The sequence below is a fragment of the Panthera leo genome, chromosome B2, assembly GCF_018350215.1.
Source record: "Panthera leo isolate Ple1 chromosome B2, P.leo_Ple1_pat1.1, whole genome shotgun sequence".
Classification (NCBI taxonomy): Eukaryota; Metazoa; Chordata; class Mammalia; order Carnivora; family Felidae; genus Panthera; species Panthera leo.
In genome coordinates, this window is record NC_056683.1 from 50,717,507 (window position 1) to 50,741,014 (window position 23,508).

At 40.0% G+C, this 23,508-nt stretch overlaps 1 protein-coding gene across 1 annotated transcript in view; it reads right to left on the reverse strand.

The window, feature by feature from the left end:
- KLHL31 (kelch like family member 31) overlaps nt 1–23,508 on the reverse strand; it is a 196,554-nt gene that overhangs the window by 815 nt on the left and 172,231 nt on the right. The window lies entirely within an intron of this gene.

Below are 23,508 nucleotides of genomic sequence, written 5' to 3' on the forward strand. Positions count from 1 at the left end.
ATCCAACTCAAGGCCAGGATCAGATAATTATGGAGGCTGCATTCCACTGACGGAGGCCATAGTATGGGTCGGTCACTATGTGCACACTCTTAAGTGTCCTTAATTGTAACATTTAATTGTAACAATATGAGGTGGGCGACAGTATCTCCAGTTGAAAAATTTGAGGATTTAAGCCTACTTGTAAAGTGACATAGCTAGTAAATGGCAGAATCTAAATTCAAATCCAGGTGTTCACCACCTTGCTTCTCCCTTTCAGTTCTCTAGGCATCCCTCTGCCACCTGCTCTTCCCCAATTCTGTAGGAGAACAGAGGTCCCAGGCCCAGGGACCTCCTGCAAAGTCAGCTGTTGGTTCTGAGGACACTGAGGTCAGGGACCTTTCTTTCCCCAGCCCTTCCCCATTTTCTGTAGCATTTCTGGAGAGTGTGGGCATTTCCTCCTCATTTCTTGTGGTGATGGCATCCATCTGGTTGCTTCAGTTTCTGCATCAGTTTCCTGCTTCTCAGTGATGGTCTAGTTCCGGTAGTCAGGGACTACTTTGTGGGGATTAACAGAGGAGCTGGGAAGGGTGGGGGTTCACTAAAAAGAGGCAGGTAAAGTAGTAAAGTAAGGGTACTGAGGAAATATGAATAGATCTAATGAATATTTATTAAGTGCCTACTAGGTGCCAGGTATGGTGCTAGGTGCTTGAACAAAAAGGTGAGCAAAAGGCATGGTAGTTCCTTCACAGTTTACAGCCATGCTGGGTAGGAAGAGACTGGTGTTAAATAAGGAGCCATATGAATTAATGCATAATTTAAAATTAGTATGCTTTATGACAGTAAAAGAGTGTCATGACAGAGAATAAGGGGAGGAGGACATAGTTTAGATGGGACAGGGGGTGGCTGTTTCAGGAAAGGCCTCTCTGGGAAAGTGACATTTAAAACAACATGTTTATCAACTGAATACTGAAATACTTGTATTGTTGAGGATTTCAGAGTAATAAAATTATTAACCTCTGATGAAAGTTACAGGTAATAGCAGGGAATACTTTTACTTTTATTACACACACAAACTTTTCCTACAGCTTTTATTTATTTATTTTTATTTATTTATTTTAAATGTTTATTTATTTTTGAGAGAGAGCACAAGTGCGGGCGGGGCAGAGAGAGAAAGAAGGGAGACACAGAACCTGAAGCAGGCTCCAGGCTCTGAGCCGTCAGCACAGAGCCTGATTCGAGGCTTCAACTCCGGAACTCCGGATCAGCAAGGTCATGACCTAGGCTGAAGTCGGACACTTAACCAACTGAGCCATCCAGGTACAGTCTACAACTTTTAAAAGTAAATTGCAGCTGGCGGCAAGTATTTCTACTATGACGTAATTATACATTTTCACAAACTATTATTGTCTTTGTATCTCCTGGAGTAAACCATAATAATCACCATTTTTACAGATAAAATAACTATTGTGTTGTGAAGGGATTTCTTTTTTCCTCATATCTCCCAAGTAATCAAAGTTTACTCCTTTCTATACACGTAACAGAAATTCTTTTCTCTCCATTTAATAGGTCTGTTTTAATATTAACATTCTACAATTTGTGGGCTACCTCTCATTTTTAAGTCTTAGGTAAGCACATAGTGATTTGTGCCCAGTGTAATGTTACTTAAATACTTATTTAGGATACACCTACATTTTCATAGAGAATAAAGTGATGAAATTTTAGCAACCTTTAATGGTGACCAAATAAAACACTTTGAAAGCTTTTAGAAAGTATATAATAAAATATGTATTTTCCCCCTTTTTGGGATATAAATTATTCGCCTTGTTTTCTATTGAAAGTTACTGCTTAAATAGCTTACGTTAAAAAAAAAAGTTATCTTAGTTAGTGGGAAAGACTATTAATCAAAATCTTTTACAATCCATCCTTACCTCTACGCAACGACTTTGTGCAAAACCATACATGTTTATTTCAAAATGTAAAAGTAATGTTTGTAAAGAATCTCACCATCATCAAAGCATTAAAAGCATTTACTTGCTGAGTAACAGGAAAGTTTGTTAAATAGTATAAATAACAAATTTCCTCAGTTCTGATTCTTATTTTTTATAATTTATGATTTCTGAGTTCAAGATTTATTTTATAATCATTTGAAACAGGGTGCTGTCGAAAAAACCACCAGACGCTGAACAGAAGCGAGGCAAGATTTTATTCACGGCCAGGCCAAACCTGATCTCCTGATCTTAAGGAGAAAAGTGCAGAGAAGGGCCCTGAACAAAGGTAGCAGTGAGCTTATATGGATTTTAGCAAGTCAGAATACGTCATTATTTAGTTAACCAATTACAATTTACAACATTTCATGGTAGCCAATTATATTGTGACATAAAGACGTTAGTTTTGGTGGGAACCTATCAATTTAAAGGTCTTTGTCCTAAGAGGGTTTAAAATGACCAATCATAGTTAGACACCTGAGATGCTGTAGGGCAGTGAGTACGTGACTTTTTACATGTTGGTCTTGCCTAGCCCAGATCTTGGTAGAGGGGGTGGGGGAGCGTTTTGCATCCTAAGTTATCTGTTTAGTAAGCAGGCGAGGTCACAGAAGTGAGATAGGGCAGTTAGTAATTTCCGATAACCCTAATAGGGAACTACATAAGCTTTTGTCTCAATTATTCATGAAAGGTGTGTTTAAGCCAAACTTATATACAATAAGCTTTCTGATATCTTATAAGTTGACCTATTACACATTGTATATGATCGATGTTATAGGTAGGGTTAAAAAAGTATTTTTCCAAGAAAAAAAGAAAACTTATTTAAATCGATGGCACAACTTACAACTAATGGCATCTTAGAACTGGCAAAATATAGTGTGAGATACATACTGATGTCAAAAAGCAAGTCTTGACTTCACCCATCTGGATTATATACAAAATGAAATACCATTCAATTTTAATACCCAACTTACCACAGTTCTTCTGCTGCATGAATGTCAGAACATGGCAAACTGGAATCAACTGTTGCCACTGGAACAGACTGCTTCTACTGGAAGAAAGGAGGGCTGGTGTGCTGGTAATGTTTCCCTTTTAAATTTTTCAGTTCTTTAAAACCTGGCTAGCTATTCCTTAATTATGTTAAATCCTCTCTGTCAACAATAGCTGTGTGTTTCTGCCTCTTGCCTGGACTCCAACTGATACACATCATTTCCTATCCTTCTGGCTTCTCTCCACCACTGTGTTGTTAGTATCTAGAGTTTGAGTTCTACATTATTAAACAAACTATATATATATATATATATATATATATATATATATATATATATTTGTATTTTTAAATTTTTCTCTGTTTATTTTTTGAATAAAAAATGGGGACCTGCATTTCATCTATTTCAGACAAAAAAATTTTTTTGACAACTTTTTCAGTTAACAACTTTCTCACTGTATCACTGGCATATGACAAACTATACATATTTAAAGTGTACATTTTGATAAGTTTTAGTATATGCATACAGTTGTGAAATCACCACTATAATGAAGATAATGAACATATTTATCACCTCCAAAAGTTTTCTTTTGCTCTTTTGTAATCATGCTCTCACACCCTTCCCTGCCTTTCTTCCCCATCTCTAGGCAACCACTGATCTGCTTCTTATCACTACAGATAAGTTACACTTTCTAGAATTTTATATAAATGGGTCAAACAGTATATACTCTTTTATTTTGTCTTGTTTATCATTATTAGTTTGTAGCTTGTTCATGTTATTGTATGTATCAATAGTTCATTCCTTTGTATTGCTGACTAGTATTCCATTATATGAATGTGCCGCAATTTACTTATCCATTTACCTGTTAATGGACATTTAGATTGTTTCCAGTTTGGGCTATTGCCAGTAAATTTGCTAGGAACGTTCAAGTACAAGTCTTTGTTGTTGTTATTTATAAAGAGCAATGTTTTTTAAGTTTATTTGTTTTTTAGAGAGAGTGAGAGCGGGCATGGGGGTGCGTGCACATCAGTGAGGAAGGGGCAGAGAAAGAGGAGGCAGAGAATCCCAAGCAAGCTCCTGGCTGTCACAGCAGAGCCTGATGTGGGGCTGGAACTCACAAACCACAAGATCATGACCTGAACCAAAGTCAAGAGTCCAATGCTTCACCGACTGAGCCACCCAGGCGCCCCTCAGGTACAAGTCTTTGAATGAACGTAAACTTTCTTTTTTCCTTGGACAATGTGTTGGAGTGGAATGGCTGGTTAGATGGTAGGTTTATGTTTAACTTCTTAAGAAACAGCCAAGCTAGTTCTCAAAGTTGTTGAACCACTTCACAACCCAATCAGAAGCATAGGGGAGTTCTAGTTCCTCTAAATTCTTGGCAACACTTCGTATGGTTAGTGTTTGGAGGTATTTCATTATGGTTTTAATTTGCATTTCCCTAATAACTAATTGTGTTGAGCGTCTTTTTCATGTGCTTATTTGCCATCCATATATATTCTTTGGTGAAGTGTCTGCTCAAGATAGACCATATTTGGAGCCATAAGACAAGTCTCCATAAATTTAAAAGGATTCAAGTCATACAAAGTGCGTTTTCAGGCCACAGTGGAATTAAATTTGAAATCAGTAACAGAGTGATATCTGGAAAACCCTTAAATATTTGGATCCAGTGTTGCTGTTAAAAAATCTGATGCCTGTCTGATTTTTGTAACTTTGTAGGAGATATGCTCTTTTTGTCTGGAAGTTTTCAGAATTTTCTCTTTCTCTTTCATGAGCTTAAATTTTCCAAGACCGTATCTGAGTTCTTACTTTTTCTTATTGGGCACTCAATTCTTTGCATTTGAGTTCTTTCTTCTCCCTTTAATTCAGGGATATTTATTTTTATTATTTCCTTTAACATTTTTCCCTCCCTTTATTTTTTTCTCCTTTTGGATTCCTATTTTCCATATGTCAGCTTGTCTACTTTTATCTCTATATTTATTTCTATAATTATCTCTTATCCCATTTTTTGTCTGCCTTCTGGGAGATTACCTCAGTCTGCTCTTGCAATTTTACAATTTATTCTGTGGCTATGTTCAGCTTGCTATTTATTCCATCTACTATTCTTTCTTTCAAGAGATATATATATATATATATATATATATATATATATATATATATATGTATATGTACTTTTCACTTGGATCTCTTTGTGACTTTTTCTTGCTTCATATTACCAATATCTTTTTTTTTTAATGTTTATTTATTTATTTTGAGAGAGAATGCAAGCAGGCAGAGGCAGAGAGAGGGAGACAGAGAATCTGAAATCTGAAGCAGCCTCCAGGCTCTGGGCTGTCAGTGCAGAACATGATGCGGGGCTCAAACCTACGAACTACAAGATCAGGACATAAGCCGAAGTTGGATGCTTAACAGACTGAGGCACCTAGGTGCCCCTTTATTACCAATATCTTTTTCTTAACTTTGGTTGTGCTTATTTTACATTCTTACTCTGCTTGTTCTGTAGTGGTTCTAACCTCAGGTATTTCAGGCTGTGAGCTGTATTACCAAGGCTCAGGCCTTAGTTTAGGCTCTTTTGTGATTTTGAGTGGTTAGAAGATGAGCCCCAAGGCACAAAGCCCTGGACACCAGAACTGTGATTAACCACTCATCTGTTCTCCTTCAACAAGCATTCCTCTGGCCAGAATCCTCCTCTAAAGTATTAAAAGGGAGAAGACAATGATCTCACATGTGATCTACTATCCCTTAGGCAGGCTTGCTGAGGATGTGTGAGAAGTGAGTGAGCGCTCAGGGCACTGGTCAGCCTCTCCCGCACCCCTTACCCTTATGAGGGCTATTGTTGCTGCCTTCTGACTCAAGGCGGTCCTGAGATAGGCAGGGATCCAAAGGATCAGAGAAAGGCAGAGCAGAATGTGGCCGGGCTCTCTTTACCTGATACTCCACCTCTGCGTGCGTCTTCACCCAAGGTTTATGATGGACTTTAGTCTCCCCAGGGATTTCTTAGTTTTTAAGATCAATACATTCCTGTCTCTTCTGTCGTTTCCCCAGAGCCAATTCCCTGTGGCCTGCGCCTGGTAAACATCTTGTCTGTATTTCATGGGTTGTCACTGGGGGATAGGTTCCTGAGAGATTTTGAATTTTGCTATAAGGAAATTAATCTTGGGATGCCGGTGGCTCAATCGGTTAAGTATCCAGCTCTTGGTTGCAGCTCAGGTCATGATCTCACAGTTCGTGGGTTTGAACCCCACATCGGCTTCGCACTGGCAGTGAGGAGCCTACTTGGGATTCTCTCCTTCTCTCTGCCCCTCCCCCCCCCCCATACACACTCTCTCTCTCTCTCTCTCTCAAAATAAATAAATAAACTTACACAAAAAAGAAAATTAATCTGGTAGCAAAGTGAAAAAAAAGGAGGAAGCAAACAATTACTAGTATAGGTAAGCAGTAATGAGGTTTGAATTGACAGTTTGTATGTTGAAATGAAAAGACATTTTTTTCTGTGTAAGTGATTTGTCAGTTGAGCCCAAACTTGAAGAAGCTGCTGTTTCATTTTATTTATTTATTTATTTATTTATTTATTTATTTATTTATTTGAGTGAATTGCAAACTAAGCCCTGGGAGAAATTCAAGATGTTACAGTGAAAAAGGAAGCTAAGTGAGACCAGATTGGAGAGCAAATTGTTATTATTTAAAACTTATGGACCACCCTGGATATGCTAAGTTTTATTTAAGAAAATACTGAAACACGATCCCTTCCGTTTAACAACTAACATTTTCAGGAAACGTATACCACATTTCTATGTGTGTTTTACTGGCACCCACTGCCAATATTTAAACTTGTTTAATTTGAGGAATTTCCTCTTCTTAGTTTTCTTTCCCTCAATTTTTTTTTGAGAGTTGTTCCCTTTCTTTTTTTTTTTTCCATAAAAATTGAGACTATGAACAGATGTCATTGTATATGTTCATATTCTTGGGTTGAAAGTTAGCAATTAAGACACTATCTTTATGCTATGATTCTTCATAAAGCAGGCTAGATGGAGAATTTTTTACCTCCTTGCAACTTTTCAGTGTGTTTGGCCTTCCACTCAATAGTAAAAAATGGTCTATTTTTATTTTAGATGAAAGAAAAGAAATTAGTTTGAATAGCAGCATGAAAAATTTATGTTAATGATAAACATGAAAAATGTTCAGTTTTAAGTCAGACAATTTTTTGTTTTGTTTTTGTTTTTGTTTTTGGACTATCAAACTGCCCCAGAATTATATATAAAAAGATCTTGGCAGTAAGAAGTCTCATAAAATGCTGATGAGAACGTAACTGCCGACCATACTGATACACATAGCTATAACTGCCTCTGTGTAGCAGGAGAGCCCCACCCCCACCCCATCCCATATACCAGTGCCTCTTAAACTTCAGCATGCATCAGAATCACCCAGACAGCTTGTTAAAACATGGATTGCTGGACCCCACCCCAGAATTCTGATTCAGTAAGTCTAGGGTGATGCCTGAGAACTTGCATTTTTAACAAGTTCCTAGGTTACAGTGACACCTATAGTCCAGGACCAACTTCAAGAACCACTGCCATCTATTAGCTCAATCCTGGCTGTAATGTAGCTGGAGATATTTAAAAGAACACTGTTGCCAGGGGCCGTGGCTGGCTCAGTCGGTAGAGCAGGTGACTCTTGGTCTTGGGGTTGAGAGTTTGAGCCCCTCATTGGGTGTAGAGATTACCTAAAAATAAAATCTTAACAAACAACAAGAAAAGGAATAGTACTGCCAAAAACTACCAGTGTTGAGGTCTACTCTCAGGGATTTTGATTTAATTGGTTGGGAGTGGGGCCTGGACATCTATGTTTTATAAAAGTTCTTCGGGAGATTCTAAGGCACCCTTAGCATTGAGAAGCACTGCCACATACTCATTCTCCAACCAGCATCCAGAGGAACTCATATAGCTGCTGTTCTACTTCCATTCAAGCCTTTAACCTTAAGGTTTTATAAAGGTATTTTCATTTAAATTGGTTTGCTCATTGGTTCTGGTCACCAGCAAAACCCAAGTCATTATTTACCTTCTCCCTTACTCTTACTAGTTCAGCTGTGAATTCTCTCTTCTGGTTCAATCTCCCCTTTCTCTTCTCTCCTCTCCTCCATCTCTCTCATTTTCCTGTTGTTTCCTCTAGTGTTCCTCACTAACAATTTCGTCTATGCTCTCAGGCTTTCTACCATTGTTTCCCTTGGTCTCCTTGCCTACCTGTAGACTGGCTTGTTTCTGAAGACAGTACTTCCCTGCAGCCCTTTCAAATGCAGGCTGCTAGCTTTCCCACATTCCCTGGGTGTTGGAATCTGGACACTAGTTTGCAGTCTTTTTCCCATTTCACTGCAGCTTCCAGACATTTACTCCTCAACCCTTATGTAAATTTCTTGTGCCTTTGAGGTTAATGCTATCTGGCTATGCCATCTGCCTCTTACATTGCTGTCCACCAACCTCCTTGTCTCTCTATTCATTCACTAAAGTTTGGGCACCTGGCTCTCAGCCTTTGCTTCAACCCTACGCCCTGCCATCACCCTAGGAGACGTCTGCATCCACGTGGATGACCATCTGGCACTCTGGCATCTTCAGTCTTTGGTCTCCTCATTTTCCATGAGCTTTTCCTTGACCCTATCTTCCCATCCAATGTCACTGTTACGCTTTGGGCCTTTGCCATCATGAAGAGCTCACCATCTGTGAATTACTGTCTTCCATCATTCCAGCCCATAGTCAACCACCTAACATCATAATCATAAGAAGCTTATCCAGAATAGGATTTAATTCCCTCTTTTTAGAGGAAGGCCCTGCACGTGGGTACACAACTGGGCACATGTTGCTGATAAAGCGGCAAATAAAATCTTACATTATTTAAAATCTTATATGCAATAAAATTGATGAACTTGTGTACCTAGTATGTGAAATAATGAAATTCAGAAGCCTATTTCAATGAACTTAAATTCTTTTTTTTTTTTTAATATTTATTTATTTTGACAGAGAGAGAGAGAGAGCAGGGAAGGGGCAGAGAGAGAGAAACCCAAGCAGGTTCTGCACTGTCAGCACAGAGCCCGATGTAAGGCTCCATCCCACAAACCATAAGATCATGACCTGAACCAAAATCAAGAGTCAGATGCTTAACTGACTGAGCCACCCAGGCACCCCTCAGATTCTCTTTTTTTTAGGAAAAAGTAACCTATTATAAAAGGAGACTCTCTTTGGGGCTTTCTACACAGAAACCTGAAATGGGTAATATATGGCCCTAGGCATCCTAAATTGCCTTACCCAGATACCTCAAAGTTTTACCCCTGACATTTTATCCTTAAGCTAGAGATAGGTAACATTATTATTATGTTTTTCTCAGATATTTAGGTTTTACAGTGAAAAAGTTTCAGATGCCTTTTAAAAAGGTTATGGGCCTTATACAAGGAATCAGCTTTCTATCAAAGCATGATTCACAACATGATTCTGCGATATGTATTAAGAATATTACAAATATTTATACCCTTGGACATTTAAAAATTATTTTATTTTATTTTTTTAAGTTTATTTATTTATTTTGAGAGAGAGAGAGAGAGAGAGAGAACAAGCAAGTACAAGCAGGGGAGGGCAGAGAGAGAGGAAGAGAGAGAATCCCAAGCAAGCTCCGTGCTGTCAGCACAGAGCCAGACACAGGGCTTGAACTCACTAACCATGAAATCATGACCTGAGCTGAAATCAGGAGTCAGATGCTCAGTCTATTGACTGAACCACCCAGGCACCCCATACCCTTGGACATTTTTATGGGCAGAGGGAACACAGGATAGGGAGGCAGGGACCCATGCGGGCGGGTCCCTTCTATTTATTTCATTCCTTCAGTAAGGGATGTGTGGAAAGGGAGATTGCTTCCCATCTTTTCATCAGGCATAAAACAATGCACAGTGATCTTGAAATTCAGTTCTCTCCAGAGCTATCATTCTCGGTTGGGAGGAAGTTCAGGGATGTTGCAAGGAGACATGTTGACTTATTTATCTACGAACACACTTTGGACTATTTTTTAGTATCTCTGTGTCACTGGCTCATGGTGTTTTGTTTTCCTACTTTTTATGTGTGCATAAGGTCTGGATAGTTTGGCTGGCGATGATGGGAAATGAGAGTAGCCTGAAGGGAATGGGTAAGGCACAGCTGATAATTATTTGATAGAGACAGGCATACTCTGGCCCAGGTACAGATATTGGGTGCACAGAAAGATAGCAGATACAGTGGGACAGTGAAAACAGCAGAAGACCAGAAATCAGAAAATTCAGAGTAAGGATTTTTTGACTTAATAGCCTTGTGACTTGAGACCGTTTGCTTAGTTTTTCTGAGCCCCGATTTCCTTACCTGTAAAATGGGGATTGGAGTGTCTCTTTTCCTTTCCTCACAGGGTCGTTGTGAGGATGAAATAAATCACTTAATGTGTGTGAAAGTGCTTTCACAATAGTAAAGTACTACAGAATAAAGGTAAGGTGTTCTTGGAGGATGGGGCGTGGTACTCTCCTGAGCTCAGAGGCGAATTTGAAGATAAGTAGATAAACTGACTTGCGAAATCTGTGAGGCTGACATGTTAGCAATGATCGATTGTAAACTTACAAAAACGGTTGATGGACGCCTGGGTGGCTCAGTCAGTTAAGTGTCCGACTCTAGATTTCGACTTAGGTCATGATCTCACGGTTTGTGAGTTGCAGTCCTGGATCAGGCTCTCCACTGACAGTGTGGAGCCTGCTTGGGACTCTCTCTCTCTCCCCCTCTCTCTCTCTGCCCCTCCCCAGCTCACTCTCTCTCTCTCTCTTTCTCAAAGTAAGCAAATAAAAACTTTAAAAAAATGGTCAAGATAAGTTGTAGTTTGGGGAATTATAAAATGATTGAGTGAAGATGAAAAAAATATCAGAAATTTAGTATATTAAGAAGTACCTCTAATTTTGAAAATATGCTGCATAGTTAAGCTACATCAAATGTTTTACTATCCAAATAAAAACACATATAAGCCCTTTCATAAGACCTTTTTCTTTTAGAATAATGATTTTCCAGTTTAAAAATATTCCCTAGATCCTAGTTAGATGTAGGAATGGTTTAGGTGTTCTACTTTACTTACCAAGAATAATCTTTTATAATTTACTTAAAACAATCAAACAAACAATAATCAAGCAAAAAGCAAAAGTCGATTCCAAAATCCTCAATCATAATCACATTTTTCTGGCAAAGGTATGGATGTTCCTCCTAAGGAACATATCTCCTAAGTTTTTTTTTTTTTTAATGTTTATTTATTTTTGGGAGAAAGAGAGAGAGGGAGAGAGAGGAGACATAGAATCAGAAGCAGGCTCCAGGCTCTGAGTTGTCAGCACAGAGCCCAATGCGGGGCTTGAACCCACAAACTATGATATCATTTACCTGAGCTGAATTCAGACGCTCAACGGACTGAGCCACCCAGGCCCCCCCTCATATCTTCCAAGTTTTGACTTCAGTTAGTCCTTTATCCCTCACATCCTGGGCTTCATAAACCCCATCGCTTGTTTTATGCACACCAGTTCTCAAATTGGGTTCCCTTCCATCATCTCCAAAACCATCTTCTTAACCTATGCTTGTTAACCTATGCTCGTTAACCTTCTGCCTGGTAACTTCCAGAACCTTCAGTGCAATGTTCTGTGGTCATACTTTGGCGTTGTTTCAAAGCAGTGCAAAATTATTTATTGAATCTTTACTGCTTTCTACTCCTTTGCCTTTTCTTTAAGCTAAACCAGTCCTTTTGCCTGTATGTCCACCAAATAGAATGTTTTGTTCATTTTAGGTTTTTAGTACATGTTGAATCCAAGTGAATAGTTTTGTTTATCAAACTTGCAGTGTAAGCTGGACACTATTTGAGCAAACACAAATGTATGTATCCCTGTTTATTATATAAAACATGAGTTTAGAGTTTTCGATTTGAAACCACCATATGGGATGGTGAAAAGCATAACACACTCCCTTCTTCCCGGGAAGCAGTTCTTGGGAACTGTAGAGGTTGTCCAGGATCCCAGCAGAGAAGTTCGACTGGTTAGAGGTGACAGTGGAGCTGTGAAGTGGATGAATTTGGCCAAAGGAGCATATGATTGAGAAAGAAAGGAGTCATTTTCTAAAGGGAAAAATGGCAGTTGGGCAAGCTTGGAGGAAGGAGAATGGGAGAGCTGAAACGTGAAAGAATTCAAAAATATTTGTAAGAATGTAAAGTCCATGAGGACAGGGATATTTTTGTCTGTGTTGTCCATGGTTGTATCTATTTCTAGCACCCAGAATAGCACCAGACATGAAACAGACACTCAATAAACATTCGCTAAATGAGTAAGTATATGAGGAATAGATATCCGTGTGTAAAAGATGTCAGAGAGTGTGAAAAAGGTCAGGGCTAAAACAAAGTCGCACAAACGTCATGGCAAATGCTAGATAATGGGAGATTGAGAAACAGAAACTGAATCTGTTTTTTTGCAAAGCTTGTTGGTTCCTCATCTCCCAAATTCCCCTCAAAATGATCAAATGAATATGTGAATAGGGTGACTCCAAGTCAGCCCTGTCCACATGACAGAAATAGCAAGTAATTTTTACTGGATCCTATATGGATGGGTGGTTCTTCATTAGAAGCCCAAGAGTGGAAGTACTCTTGTTCTGAAACCATGACATCTTTGGAATGCAAATGGAAAAGGCTAGTAGTTTCCCTTTAAGGGGGACAGGCAATGAGGTAGGCAGTGAGTCCATTAGTGGCACATTCTTTGGCCTCTCTCCTGTTCTGCATGTCGTATGAAAGCCTGAAATCACTATTCAGGCTCCATCCAGAGACCACACTCTGTAGGTCATCCCTCCCAGTCTATTAGAAGGCTGTACTGATGTGGGAAACAAAGGCAAATGAAAAACTGAATTTCCTTTCTGCCTACAGTGCATTGACAAGTCCTTGGGACAGGCAGAGTGACATTCCTTTGGAAGCTCAGCTGCCTTGATGATGACCCTTTGCTAAGGGCAAAAGGGAATCTTAGGTTAACATTATCCCAACCTTCAAGATGGTGTAAGTCTACTTTAACATATAAAATTCCTTTGGAAACTTCCTTTATCTCTACCCCCAAAGATATATGTCAGCAATCATCCTCCAAGCATATGGCCCCCTGATATACATCTGAAGAGTCTCTTGACTAAGGTTTTACTAGACAGTTATAAATGACCTTTTCCTAACAATAGCTAGCCCCCTCAAGGCCCTGGAAACCATGTTTCTAAAATTCTTTAGTGACTTATGCTGTCTCTAATCCCCTCCCAATCTGAGGTATATAATCAGTCACTCATCACAACCTCGGTGCAACTCTTTCTGCCGATGGATCCTGTCCCTGTGCTTTAACAAAACCATCTTTTTGCACCAAAAATGTCTCAAGAATTCTTCCTTGGCTGTTGGTTCTGAACCCCAACACTTCAATCCACATCATTTGGCATCCTAACATGGGTTAAGACTTCTCATCTGGACTCTGAGCCTCGGTACAAACTTGATGAGTATTTTCTCTTCTCTTCCTTTACTTTCATTTCATTTCAGGGACTTTTCAGGGAGTATGGTCTTATTGGAACAATATTTTCTTTCCTTTTTCTTTTCTTGTCTTGTCTTTTCTTTTGTCAATGTTTATTTATTTTGAGAGTGCATGGGACAAGGGCAGAGAGCAAGGGAGGGAAAGAGAATCCCAAGCAGGCTCCACAGTATCAGCACAGAGCCCAGTGGAGGACTTGAACTCATGAACTGTGAGATCTTGACCCAAGATCTGAAATCAAGAGTCAGACATTTAACCAACTGAGCCACCCAGGTGCCCCAGTCTTATTGGAACACTTTCATGTCGATTGCTCGGGCTGCAATCCTCTAGCTTGTGGCTACTCTACAGGGAGGGGAAAGCCTGCCTTTTGGCTGGAAGTTAGTACCATGGCCAGAATGGAAAAAAGACCCAGAAACTTGATGCCCTCTTTTTATTCCTGTCCTTGCACAAAGTTGTCTGTCTTGGACATAGGACAGCCACCTAAATAACCAGGACAATTGCTAATCTTAAGACTCCTATGTGAGGTTTCTTCTTCATTGGTCTAATATGATGCCTTCCACATCCCTGGTCTAGCAGCTTCTGGCCAACAGACTTCCACTGGGAGTGGCCAGAACCCGATTGAATTAAAGCCCAACCAGGGACCATTTCCTAGAGATGTTAGCTATAAAAACTATATGTGTTGGAATGTCATTTAGACTATGATGGACTTCTATCTTTACTGTTTTATCTCAATGTCCGTTAATAACTACTTAAGCTACAGAATTGGGGAATTTCCCCTTGTAAAGCTTTTCTAGTGTTTTCCATGGGTTAAAAACAGCACAACCTTCACAGCAAGGCAATAGCGTGGCCTTCACAGGAAGGCTTGGACATGGTATGGCACAGTATTTCAGTCCATTTACCAGGCACCCATCCGTAGCCTAGGATACAATAGGGAAGGAAGGGGAAGGGAGGGGGAGGCTAGCATCCTTCCTACAGGGCCTTTATGGCAAGATGGTGATCAATAGTGATTTTCATTGGAGGGACATCTCTGGTTGCTTTTGATATGCAGAACCTCTGACATACCCTGTGTGTGATACCATCTGGGAGTTAGGGGGGATTTTTGGTAATGGACCCTCTCTCTTTAGTTCTCAAGGACTCATCCTTGGAATGCCTTTTAACCCACTGGAAAAAACTTGGATTACAAAATTTAGAAAAGGACTGGTCTTCTATAACACTGCATGGCCTCAGTAGTATCTATTAGTTAGATCTCTTTTGCAGAAAACAGGGCAAATGTTCAGAGGGACCTTAGGTCCAGGCCTTCAGGGCTCTAAATCAGAACCCGGACCTAAGGGCCTCTTCCAGAATGTGTTTGGTCACTAACCAGGCCAGTAAACTCCCTCCTGATATATTGGATGATAATTATCTAAATAGGCCTCCTCCTAAGAGAAACCAATTGCTTGAGGGAAAAATAGGCCATCCCTAACAAAGGGGATACTGACTCTCTCACTGTTCCTCCTCCTAACAGATGTTGGGCCTTCTCCCTCATTCATTTCCCAGGTTAATGGCTGTAATTGGAGCCAATTGTGGCTAGTCTATCTTAGGACAGAGACTTTAAGGAATATTTCCAAACATCTACTGAAACTCCCTTTGTTTCAGGGAAATTCTCTGTCTTCCCTGGCCCACCATGGACTGCATATTTCCACTTTGTTGGAAAAAAGCCATGGCATCTGCTCATCTGTCTGAGCTGATGAAGTTTAGAACCAGGAACCCTCTTTCTCTGCCTTCTGGTGGCCCCTCACCTCTTCTGCCTGCCCCCCACCGCCTCTCCTGTTTCTGCACCACCTTGGGTGCAGCCTGTATAACTAGTTCCTATACCAACCTCGGTACCTCTGGCACCATTGGCTCCTTCTCCTACCGTTGAGGTCAAGGAGTGAACACCACCCCCCTAGGACCACCCACTTCAGGTTTCCCCAGTGGTGCCCCAGGTAAAAATTGACAATGGAGTACAAATTGATTGACTTTTTTAAGCAGATCCAGGTAGAAGAGAATTCTGTATTTAAGCTAATTTAAGTTTGTTGGTTTAAGTAAAATAGACATGTCTTTAGAGTTGTCAGCATTAAATGTGAAACTTTTATTTTACCAAGGTTTATTAAGCTCACGTTATCTCTGTTGCAATTTGTTACCAAAAAGGTGACTTAAAAATGATGGTTAATTTTGTCTGTCTCAAACCTTTTCATGGTTAATTGTTAAGATCACTCTCAAAGTCTTTGGTAACCTGAAACTTTAAAGTTTTGCTTGGATAATAAATTGGGCTGAATTCATTGGAATCCAGGTTTTTTCCAAATAGGATAATACTAAAGCATTGATTACTAAACATAAGGTTTATTTGCTTTTGACTTCTTATTGCAGAGAAACTAAGGATATTTGGGTCTGTTAGAAAACATGCTTTGTGCTTGACTGATTCATGAATTTGCCGTCTAAAGAATTCTGGTGTAACAGTTCACAACTGATTACTACTTAGTTTTCACTGGAGACTAAGATTTCTAAGAATGCAAAATTCTGCTAAATGTAATGAAGACTGAAATAAGGGAAGCAACTCTGTATGTAGAAAGTAGGAGATGTGTAAGGAAGGTATAAGGAATGGAAATACATTTTTGTTGAAGGTAAAAGAAGGTAATTTTGGCCTAAATGAGACTGATTGGAGAGAAATGGCTTGGGACAAAATCTGAATGTAAAGGAAAGTTGTAGAGGGTTTATGAAGTGGAATCTTTGGAAAGGAATTCTATGTGTGGTCAGGATGGCCTAAGGTGAAAATGAATGAATTTTAAAAGTACACTGGTGGGGCACCTGGGGTGGTTCAGTTGGTTAAGCATCTGACTTTGGCTCAGGTCATGATCTCATGGTTTGGTTTGTGAGTTCGGGCCCCACGTCGGGCTCAGTGCAGAGCCCACTTTGGATCCTCAGTCTCTCTCTCTCTCTCTCTCTCTCTCTCTTTGCTCCTCCCACCTCTCCCCCCACCTCCTGCTCTTACACATGTGTGTGCACTCTCTTGTGCATTCTCTTTCTCAAAAATAAACATTAAAAGATGAGCACTAGCATAAGATTGAAATTCTGCTTTCTCTTTGTTAAAAAGACAAAGTTTCTTGGACTGTTGGTCTTCTCTTGATAAGAAAATGTAAACCAAGTTGTTTTCTCTTTTCTTTGCCCAGAAAAAAGTTTCTATGTTGTGCCTTTATCAGGTCTTTGGTGAGCTACAATCCTATTTAGGCATGTGCTTTAAAACTTCTAAGGTTTTAACAAACTTCCCCAAGATTTAAATCATAAATGAAGTCTTTTTGACTAATTAAGCTTGTTAATTTGGTATGCTACATTCTGATATAAGGTCATCACTCAATATTCTGATTATTGAAGTGTTCTGTGTCACAGAAAAAACCAAATATCCTTATCAACTGCATTATAACGAACTCTCATATCAGATCTTTAACAATGTCTATTGCTGAGTTTGTTGTCATTTATAATTGTTCTCATGATCTTACAAAAGGTGTTTCATTTTCAAGGAGACTCATAAAAAGGACTTTTAGGACGAATAGAGATATTTGACGTCTTTAAGATCGTAAAACTGAAATGATCTTTAAGATCATAAAACTGAAATGCATTTCCAGAACTAACTAAAAGCTGCAATCAAACTGAAGAAAAATTAGTAAAGTGGGACTAAATACACTGAGAAAAGTGATTATAGTTTTTGTGACTTTTGTTTGAAACATTGCTGGTTCTCTTGTGTTTGCTCTTCCAGATTAAGGAAATTTAAGATATCTCTGATTTAGAGAAACATGATCAAGTATTCACTTGGGAACAAACAGAAGCATTTAACTTTTCTCTCTATCTGAATCCTCTGAAAGTCAAAAGTCTCAGTGGGAAGTCTTTCTTCCATGGCAATCATAGTCATTTGCATAAGTTCAATAGGAATCTGTTCTCCTCGTAACATGATGCCACTGGAAGCACTGGTGATTTTACCTAGATTTGACTGGAATGTCATATTTGACAGAGACATGCACAGACTCAGATATGACCAGACGGCTTTAAGCAAGTAAGGTTGACTTTATGAAACATGGAGCAATAAAGCCCCCGGGAAATGTTGCTTACAGAGTTCCCAGCAGCCTTACCAGGAGAGTAAAGAATGTCACTTCCTGGCAGGTGCAGGAACCTCAGGATGCTTTGAGGACCTCGTGAAGAGGAAACTCATGCTATCCTAACTACCTCCCAACCTGAAGGTATATAATCAGTCACCCATCACAACCCCAGTGCAGCTCTTTCTGCCCATGGTTCCTGTCCCCATGCTTTAATAAAACCACCTTTTTGCATGAAAGATGTCTCATGAATTCTTTCTTGGGCATCGGTTCTGAACCCCAACACTCCAAACCACATCAGTAACTGCTGTTTCTATAGCTGCATTTGCCTCAGTCCACAAAGGAAGGAGGAGGGGAGGGTCTGAGATCAGCAGTTAAGTACAGTCTAAGCTATGGTTTGAGCTGAAGGGCTGGGTCTGGGATTCAAATGGCAGCCCATGCTTCTCAGGAGACTGCTGATGGATGCCCCCTTACTGGGTTAGGAAAAGCTGAGCAAGATCAGGGGGAAAGAACACATGTGATCCAGGTGGCCATGGGGAAGAGTAAAGGAAACCAGAAGGTCAAGGATGGGTTTACCTTTTAGTAGCAACAAAGAGAAATCAAGGGAGTGGAGGGTGTACAGAAACCTGGAAGGGAGTGTGACCCAGAAAGGACAGAGGGACATCTCTGAATGCAGTAAAATGAACTGCCACTGCAGTACGAATCAACTCCTTTACAAGTTGACTGAGAATTCTCGCCTTTTCCCTCCCAAGTTCTTTTCCATGCCATAGAGAAGCAAAGTAAGAGATGAGGAAGAAGAGTCAGAGTACAGTGCATGTGTAAAAGCCATCTATAGGCTTGAGGTCCACTAATTTCTATTAAGGTGCTTGATGATTGTGACCAGAAAAGAATGATTTTATGGCTCATTAATGAGTATATTAACATATTTCCTCCTACTCGGTAGTGGGGAAGTACATTTTCTTTCTCTTTGCAGGGGGTCCATTTTCAACATTTGCTCCTGGGAAATGTTTCTTGTGATAGAACCCAACAGCCAGAGATCACCAGAAACAAATCAATATCTCAGCAAAGTTAGATTTATTTTATTCTTTCTCTTGTCTTCTCCCTCCTGGGAGACTGTATTAAACCAAATGAGGGGTGCCGGGGTGCCTGGGTGGCTCAGTCGGTTAAGCGTCCGACTTCGGCTCAGGTCATGATCTCCCAGTTCGTGGGTTCGAGCCCCACGTCAGGCTCTGTGCTGACAGCTCAGAGCCTGGAGCCTGTTTCGGATTCTGTGTCTCCCTCTCTCTCTGACCCTCCCCTGTTCATGCTCTGTCTCTGTCTCAAGAATAAATAAATGTTAAAATAAAAATTAAAAAAAAAACAAACAAACCAATTAATACCAAAGGTGTGTATGTGCTGAATAAAGATCATTTACAAGCATACTGTTACTTGATGCCCCACAGGTGACACAAAGGAAGAGTTGCCATCATGAAAGAAGATGGGCCAGAATTTGAATAACCCTAATGAAATGCATACTGTAAAGGTCAGGTTTCTTCCCAAGATCTGTGCCCTCTAGCTGTTTCAGTGAAGAGCTGACAAGTATCAGCATATAATGAATATGACTTGCGATGGAGAAGAAAACAATTTATTTATAAAGTCCAAAATCTAGAAACCAATAAAAGTAAACCAAAATGTATGCCTCAGTATATCATTGTATATTCTGATTGTATGTAATTCTTCCTTTTTTTTATTCTTAGGAAGTCATGAAAATCAAGATCTGTGAAAATCAGCAGCTTTTTATTCTTGCTGTGTTGATGTTATTAGATTTAGGTGACAAACCATTCATTCATTTAAAAAAAAGTTATCATACTGCTGGGATACAGAAAAGAATCCGACACAGATCCAACCCTTTAGGAACTCAAAGTCCCAAGAATACCCTTCCTCCATGGTGTTTTAGAACCACCTCTAAAGAAAAGAAAAGGCAGGATGCTTCTTCTTTCAAGATATGGTATATATATGGCTATTATATTTATGATTCCTTTAAACTTAAATTAGGAAGAAGTTCTAGGAGTATTTTGTAGACTAAGAAAAGATAGTTGTCACAGATTGAAAAATAGCCACATATTATTTCATCCCTGTACGTATGCCCATTAGTAATGTGGCTTTCCTGTATTCCCATTCACAGGCTAGCTCTATTTCTCCATCCAGTAAATCTGGGCTTGGCCATGTGACTTGCTTTGCCAACATTAGCCACATTAACAAATGTGCTACAAGTAGACGCTTGAAAAGTGCTTGTGTGTTAGGGCTTGTTGTCTTACTGCACTTGGAACCCTAAGAGAACCATGTGAATGGGCTTGAGCTACCTTGCTGAAGGAAGAAAGACACATGTGAGAGGCTAAGAGAAAAATTACCAGGTGTACTCAAAACTGCAAAGAAAAGATTCCCCCCCCCCCCCCCCCCCCCCCCCCCCCCCCCCCCCCCCCGTTCCTGAAACCAGCCAGGGCGTGCCCGGTTGTAGTCTGACATAAAGGCGGGAACCAATCAAGTTCTGCTGAATGGTTTAAAATAAAGGCGGGAACCAATAGAGTTCTGCTGAGCGTTCAAATTTAAATGTTAACCAACAACAGCTCTGTAACCTCTAAAAAAGGTCCCTAACTTGTTTGTGCGGGGCTATAAAAGAAGCTGTAAGATCCTTACTCGGGGCCTCTTAGCGCCACCAGCAACGAGTGCGCGGAGGACCGGGTTCGAACCTGCAATAAACGACCCTTGCCGCTTGGCTTTGATTCTGGACTCTGGTGGTTTGTTTTCGGGGGGTCTCTCGAATCGGGGCATATCAACATGGTCATGTCCATGTCACCCCGCTAACAGATGCCAACCACCATGAGGCTCCCCTGGACCATGAAACTCCAGCTGAGCTGCCTACCACCTGGAGATGTAGGAATGAACCAGCACACATCATCTGAGCAGACCCAGACCACAACTACCCATTGGAAAGCATGCACTGCATTTTTCCCATCCACAGAATTGTGAAAAGTAATAATGTTTGTTGTTTTAAGTCGCTAATTCGAGGTGCTGTTATGCAGTAAAGCTAAATGATACAATAGTATTTCTTAATATCTTAAAACTTTAAAAACTTTAATTTAACCCAATGCAACCATGGGATTAGGATGAAGTAGAGAGTAAAGATATAGTCGTATCCTGTAACATTCCTCAAGACTGCCTATCAATTAAACGTTGTATGGTGTGATTGACATACAAAAAGCTGTAGACATTTAATGTACACAACTTGATGTGTTTGGGAATTGGTAGAGGTCTCTATTGTTTTTTTTATGATCTCTAGTACAAGATCTGAACTTGAAATTGGTTAGGGGTAAGATTTCTAGCTAGTAGATGAATAAAAGAACAGCTGAATGTCCCGGCTTTTGTTCTGGCTCTAACATACTATGAGTCAATGTTTGCTTTAGTGAATGATCAGTATTTATTGCCTTTTAGTTCAACATTGGGCTATGTTTTAAACATGAAAATTATCATGCTGAGTTCTTCCCACCAACCACTCATCACTCAGCTGCTCCTTCCCTCTATGCAATGGCTCCAAGGCATACATTCAAGGAAGTGAATGTTACAGTGCTTGGCTGTAAGCCAGGTGGACACAGCAGTTGTCTCTGTGATGTCTTTGTCACCTTCTATGCCTCCACCTACTTTAATTGAGATTTCTGTTCCACGATGCCAACCAAGTGCTTCTTGTCAAGGTCACAAAGAACTCCATATTGCTAAATCCAATGGACACTTTTCAGTTTCTATTTTAACCTCTCAGCAGTATACGACACTGCTGACCAATCCCTTCTTAAAGTATGTTCCTCCTGTAGCTTCTATTACCACATTGTTTTCTGGTTTTCTGCCTACTACTCTGAACATTGCGCAGTCTTTTTTGAGGGCCCTTTTGTATCTCTCCATCCTTTAACTATTGGTGTTCCTTTAGGTCATGTCCTGGGTCACCTTCTCTTCTTGTTCTACACACCCTTCCAGGGCAGTCTCATCTGTGACATACCTTCATGTCTTCTGTGTATTAATCTCTTTCAAATTCAGGTCTCCAGTTAAAATCTCTTTCCTGAGGATCAGAAATCAAGCCATCTACTGAGCAGCTCCTTTTTGCTCTCTCCCAGGCCCCTTAATCTCAACATGTCCAAAACTGAAGGCTGAATCCTTCTCTCCCTCCCCCAGTCCCCAGCCCCTCTACGGTCCCATCTATAGCATCGTGACACCACCATCTATGTGGTTACCCAGGACAGAAACTCAGGAACCATCCTTGATGTCTTCCTCAATTAATTAACAAAACCTGTTGGGTCAACCCTCTCCACAGTTCTTGAATAAATCCTGGTCTCTTTAGTTTTCTTTCTCCATTTCAGAGAATGTGTGTTCCCAAATCATTTCCATCTCTATGCCAGCCAAGGCCCAGCCTTTTGAAAGTAAAATGCCAAACACTTGACTCCATTGCTATTTTTATTTTGCCAGATAGTACCTGCCTTGAAGCAGAAAGAAAAATGCCCAGGATGACTTAATCTGAAAGGGCCAGAGGGCATACAAATGTCAGTGGATGTATGTGAAACTTTATTTTAAAATACTATCCAGCCACATCTATAGGAATTTCTACAGCTTAACAATTTCCCCATTTGTTTTTCTAGAGCTCCGTATCTACTTCATAGCAAATAGTAATTATATAAATAGCATAGATTGTTTTTTTTTCATCTTCATCATTTTAGTTTTGAATCACCTATGTTGGAAACTCAGATGTTTGTTTTCTAATCTCTTGCATATCCTTGAAAGATACTTTTCCAGTCTGCAGAGATTTCAAAACTTTTTTTAATGTTTATTTATTTTTGAGGGAGACACAGTGTGAGTGGAGGAGGGGCAGAGAGAGAGGGAGACACAGAATCCAAAGCAGGCTCCAGGCTCTGAGCTGTCAGCACAGAGCCCAACGCGGGGCTCGAACTCATGAACCACAAGATCATGACCTGAGCTGAAGTCAGATGCTTAACTGACTGAGCCACCCAGTTGCCCCTCCAGTCTGCAGAGATTTTTCATTTCCACATTTGTTTGGTATTTTTCACCCCAAACTGTCTACTGTACACCACAAAATTATAATTTTGTAAAATAAAAGATCACACTCTCAACTGTTTAGTGACTCCTCACTGTTTACAGTTTTGTTTTGTTCTTTCTCAAAGATAATTACAGATAATTTTTTTTCTGTAAAGATAATGACAATCAAGAGGACCACCTTTGAAAATCTCCCTGTGCAGACATCACTAATATTTTGGACTGAGGAAGAAGATGGGTTATGGGAATATCTTCTCCCAAAATTCTTCTTCATGTATTTCCAAATATTTGTTAGGTACCATGTGGCAATCGGCAGGCCCATGGACGATGGCGCTGTGATCTGAGAGCTCTGTGTGGGCTAGAGATCAGAAGATTAAGGACTATATGCACATATGTTTGTAGTTGGTGGGTATATGGGATACCTCTTGTACATCATCTGGCACGAGTGACCAGATGTGTAGGTGTAACTTGGGGGTGCCTGGTCTCAGCTGTACTGTGTATCCCTGGCTGGCCTATTACTTCTCTGTTCTTGCTGTGAAGGATGTCTTCAGGAACTCACTGAGACATTGTGACAGATGCACAAACTAGAAGTACAAGAGAACAACATTCCATGGGGCAATCTTAACCAATCAGGGATGGCAGCCAGGGTATAATGTGCATAAGTTTACTTTCATTACTTCTTTTAGCCTCAGTCCCTTGCTCTGTAAACTATAGAGAAAAATTTCTACCTAATAATAAATACCCTCCAGTGTAATGGGGATTAAATGAGATAAAGTATGTATAGGTCTACTAAAGAATAGATGCTCAATAAATGT